The sequence below is a fragment of the Austrofundulus limnaeus genome, unplaced genomic scaffold (assembly GCF_001266775.1).
Source record: "Austrofundulus limnaeus strain Quisiro unplaced genomic scaffold, Austrofundulus_limnaeus-1.0 Scaffold290, whole genome shotgun sequence".
Classification (NCBI taxonomy): Eukaryota; Metazoa; Chordata; class Actinopteri; order Cyprinodontiformes; family Rivulidae; genus Austrofundulus; species Austrofundulus limnaeus.
Genome location: NW_013952692.1, coordinates 124,922 through 130,377, shown reverse-complemented (window position 1 = coordinate 130,377; position 5,456 = coordinate 124,922). Strand labels below are relative to the sequence as shown.

Sequence of the window (5,456 nt, the reverse complement as noted above, 5' to 3'; positions counted from 1 at the left end):
TGTGTGTGTGTGTGTGTGTGTGTGTGTGTGTGTGTGTGTGTGTGTGTGTGTGTGTGTGTGTTCTCAGCAGCCATTAATCTCCCCTACGTTTGACCTCTGGCCTGGTTCCACCTCTCGATGCTCTCTTTGACTTTAAAGTGATCCTTTAAACACCCATAACACTGCTTTTGGATTGTTTTTTTTTTTTTTTTTTTTTTTTTTTTTTGAGTGTTTTCATCGTATGACCACACAATCTAAGGTGGCTGTTTGTGTTTCTTAATGACATCAAGCTGCAACACACATCCCAGCAAGTTCATCCTGGCTCAGCTGAGTCGTTTCCATGCTGGCAGGCGTTACAAGGTTCTGACTCATTCTCTCGCTCAGTTTCTCCTCCACCTCTGCTTTATTTCTCTCTCCATCCACTTCTCACTGACTCGCTTCATTTCTCTTTCACTTCCCATTGATATTTCTGACGTTCACATCCGACGGCTGCTCTTTCAGACTCCTTCCCTCCGCTTTTCTCACAAACAAATCGAGCATCAACACGTTCTCCGTCACTCTTTTATTTCTCTTTACTTGATGCACACCAACTGGTTTTTCCCCTCCCTCAGTTTTCTCATCTCTCCTTCTCCGAATATGGTCCTCGGTTCTGCAGCTCCAGAGCGGGAAGCAGTTTATGGCACAAACACTGTCAGATCCCATCTGTCCAAGGACAGAGGAGCCAGCGCCGGAGATGCCACGGATACCTTAAAGAAGATTTTTATCACGCTGAAGCTGGAGAGAYGGGCTGGGATTTAGAGCAAAGGGAATTTAATTAAAAGGACAAATAAATTAATTAAAATGTCCTCATTTTAGTGTATTATTCTGRTTAGAMCACACTTGTGCTAATGGTTTGAAARAGCTTTAATTGTTGGTAACGTTGTGTGACTCAAAATGAGGTAAACTTGGAATTTCAGCAGGAGTCGATGTTTCTCAAACCACCATCGCTTGTTTTCATCAGTGAAATTAGATGTGTCACTTGACAGATGATGTTTGGAGTTAAAACTGGCTGAGGTGACAAACAGTAAAGCTGTTATGAATAATCTGAAATCAATTAGAAGGATCTCTTTGTGCGAGGCTGGTCCGAGGTCAGTGAACAGCACTTCAAAGTGTTTAAAGCCAGAACACTCGTGTCTCTGTAATTCATTTATCTTTGTGTATGAAACCATTTCAGTTCACCAGAACATGCAGAAATTAAAGTTAAACTGAAGTGAACTCTGTGTTTTGGGTGTAATTGTACATAGACACACACACACCCTCACACACACACAGAGGAGCATGTTGGTCCTCATCTGCGCCAGCGCTCCATTGACCCATATCACGGTTGTGCCCAGCAGTCAAATGCCTCTCAGTGTGGTTCTGACTCACTCTCAGGAGGTTCATCACGCCTGTTTTCTGCTGACTGGAGCCCAAAATCTGCCCTAAATATCAACACTATGTTTTTCTTTGCTTAATCAACCTTCATTTTTGAACAAATTTTGCACACTTTCTGACATAATACTAATACGATAAGAACAGAAAGGTTACACAAAATGTTTTAGGCTCAAGTGTGGGACCTGGTTTTTATCTCTTTGTTGGTGAATAGAAGAAAAATATATTTGTAAGGGTGTATTCTCACCTGACACATTTGGTCCACTTTAAACGGACCAGAGTTTGTTTCCCCCCCCCCGTTGGTCCAGACCTTTTATGCAGATCTGAATACACTCGTGAACCCTGGTGCGGATCAAACAACTGGACCGAGACCCTTTTTTGAGGTGGTCTCAGTCCGCTTCCAAACAAACTCTGGTTCGGTTCGCCTCTGGTGTGAATACAGACTGGCCTTGAATGGAACCAACTACTGGAAACATGAGCTTTCTTGGACTTCATGAGCCACTGTTGCCAAACAACATTAGCCCGTCAGTGTTGCTAACGCTAACACTTCGCTACAAACAATGAGCCGTTGTGGATCAGGGAACACGGAGCATCTCGTCTCCTTTAGGTTGCGACACCCATTTGCCAACGCTGTCCCAAAATTATATCATCGCAAAACCACCACAGAATGAACTGCTCTTGATATTCTTAACACTCAGTTGTATTAACATCATCTTTATTTTCAGGTTTGTGCTCTGTCCTGCCCCCATCATTTCTGTCCAATGGGAGCAAAAAGCACAATATGAATGCAAACCGGTACTAAAGGGAAAAAAATAAAGGGCTCAACACACGGGAGGCGACGTCGCTCGCTCTCCATTCATTTCCTATGGAGCCTGTGCGGTGAGGCGACAATCGCTTGCCCTCCTCCAGCTAAGCGAACGGCAAAAATAGTGCATGTGAAATTTYGCGCTCGTACACGTAGACGTGCACACGCGAGCTTGCGACGTGATATATGAAAGTTGAAAAATGTTCAACTTTTGTCGCTGTTGCTCAGCGTACAACCAATCAGCGAGGGTTTCATTGACTGACCAATGAGAGGAGAGTATGCTACACACTGCAGTTAGCTAACACTTTCACCAAGTGATTACTAAAAAGCTTTGTGGGAATTTATTGGCACCAGGGTGAAGTTTATGGTAAGTTTTTCCCCATAAAACTGTATCTTGATGTGCGTTTGTTTTTCAATATATTAGCATCGCAAGATTTGTTTAGTTTACACGTCCGTAATGCACACCCGCCTTCAGAGTCAAGAACCAATCAAATTTTGTGAAGACAAGCGACCTGAGAGCGCGATTCGCAGCGCTGCGATCACTATCACGTCCCGTGTGTCGGGTTTCACCCTGGCTGCGATGACAGCCGTTAATCGCTGTGGTTTGTCGCTGCCCGTGTGTCGAGCCCTTAAGTCTGCTATTTGGTCTGGACCAAATAAGTGGACCAAAGCACTTTGCTGGTGTGAAAACACCATAAGATAAACATGATGCAACACTTCAGGAGGCATAAAATATGTACACAATTTTTTGTTTGCATCAACTAAAACCACCAAAAACATAGCTGACAACACACCAAACTTCATTAAATATAAGTCATTGTTTTTTTCTTTGTAAAGTAAATATCAAGTAAAATATCAGAAATTACAAACTGTTGCAGTAAACGTCAGATGAYATTGATGTTAAGTTGATTAAAGAGTGAAAGTTTAAATATTTTTGTATTTCCCCAAATCCATAAAGGATTTTTGATGGTTTTGAAAATTACAAACTTTTCATCCTGATTCAGCCAGATGTGAGAGTAAAGATAATTTATCCTTCAAGGCACATCATTTAAAGTAGACATTTCCTGCTTTTAAATCCTTCCTTTTCATAATTAAATCATCCAGTTGGGGCATTTATAAAGTGGAACTACAATGATTTGGTATGAATTCCTTCTTATTTCAATGTCATCAGCTACTCTTTCACCACTGAGGTGTGCCTCAAGGCAGCTGGTTTGGACACTGTGCCTTTAAGGCGCTTCAAGCCCCACCCACCTTTGTCTTCCAGACCAGTCCACTATGGTTTTAGAGAGGGGTTTATGTTTTCTAGCAGTGCGGACATTTTATTTACAATTTAATTAAAAGACATCAACGACAGAAGACTTGTCCATTCAGTCTTACATGTTGGAACCAGAGTCTGACCCAGAGCCAGAGGAAAACTAAGACGAGGAAATTGTAGTTGGCAAATCCACAACTTATTTAGCAATTCCCTCACAAATGATAAATTTTGATGTAATAGCTCAGAAAACGTCATAGAAAATCAAGAAAACTGAACGGGCTGAAAAATGTGACCCAAACAGAATATAACGATATCTCTGCAGCACCAGGAGAGACTAAAATCAACTTTTCTGCCTCCTGGAGACTCCGAGTCCACAACAAAATGTATTTRACAGCTAAAAAGGTGGATTCTGCATGATATGATCCCTTTAAAATTGTCTATTAGACTTTAGAGGCAGGTTAAATATAAAATATAACCTTTTGTTTTGGAGAAGCAAAAGTCTGCTGCAAACTGTTATTGAGTTCAGATGAAATGAAAACTAAAACAAAAACATGTTCAAACCCTGATGGGAATGCTTTGTTTTGATATAGACGAGTTGAAAGATGAGATAAGATCAGGGTCATGACCACAACAAGGGATAAAAATAATCTATAAATCCTCAGTGAGCAGAAGGCAGGGGTGGGCAGGGGGGCTTTCTGGGGACATAAATCACTGAGCTTGTTCTTTAAGTGCAGGTTTATGTGRAACATTCAACAACTTAATTATTAAAGTTGATCCAGAGGTATCTGTGGTGAGTTTGTGTTTAGCTGTAAAGGTTTAATGAGTTGTGCTCAAATATTCTCTATCAGCTCCAGTTATTAGGATAATCAGCACGGTGCATAAATCTGCGTATTAATCTCCACAGCTGCTCACTAATTGGAAATATCTCCGCTCTGATTGGTTGTTTTGTTTTTTTGTTTTTTTTCATTTTGTCATTGTAAGGAAGTTTTGTAAAATCAGCTGCAGATCAGACACAGTAAGATCCCACCACTGTTTTCTGTGACGAAACATCAATCTCACTGAATTGGTGAGATTGATGTTTCAGCAGCCACACTCAACTGCAGCTAAATTTCTTTATCTCAGTTTTGTCTCAAAGTGTCCTGATCATGTCTTAATTTAACTGCAATATGCTCTTCTTCTTTATTTTCTCACAACAGTCTCAAATGCCTAAAAAGAMAGCGCTATGAGACTTTTCTCACATGACAAAATAACATTTTTTAAAAATCATAACGCCCATTTTTAGTATGAATTTTATTTTTCTTTGTGTTTAAAGGGAACATATGCAAAATCCACATTTTTTAGCTGTTAAATACATTTTGCTGTGGACTCAGAGTCTCTAGGAGGCAGAAAAGTTGAATTTAGTCTCTCCTGATGTTGCAGACATATCTCTATATTCTCTATGGGTCACATTTTTCAGCCTRTTCGTTTCTCTCTGTTTTCTATGATGTTTTCTAAGTTTTACGTCAAATTATCACAGAACTGCCAAACAAGGTCTGGACTTACCGAATACATTTTCCTCCTTTTTTTTTTAATCGGGGCTGAACAAGTCTTCTGTTGTTGACACCTTTTAATTAAACTGTAAATAAAACAATTCTGCAAGCTAGAAAACGTAACCCCCAGCCCTCTCTAAAACTGGAGTGGACTGGTCTGGAAGCTGGAGGGGGCGGGGCTTCCAGACCAGTCCAGGGGAGTGTTGGAATTGCATCGTCTTTTAGTGATAATCTTGTTWTTAGTCCACTGTTAAATTCCCTTTTTTCAGAAAGCTATCATCTGTAAAGTGGCTYGCACAAATATATATACGTGACCCATCACATCGAAACGAGGATTAAGTCCAAAAGTGATACATGGAGAAATAGGCAAATATAGTGCTTTGACTAAAATGTCAACAAAAATTGCATTTTGACAAAAATATATGAATATTAAGCCTTATCAATGTATCATTTGAATGAACTGTCTGAAATATAATCA

At 40.2% G+C, this 5,456-nt stretch overlaps 1 protein-coding gene across 3 annotated transcripts in view; it reads right to left on the bottom strand.

The window, feature by feature from the left end:
* The window catches only part of cspg5a (chondroitin sulfate proteoglycan 5a), a gene marked incomplete in the record, with an annotated part of 62,190 nt that overhangs the window by 30,153 nt on the left and 26,581 nt on the right, over positions 1-5,456 (bottom strand).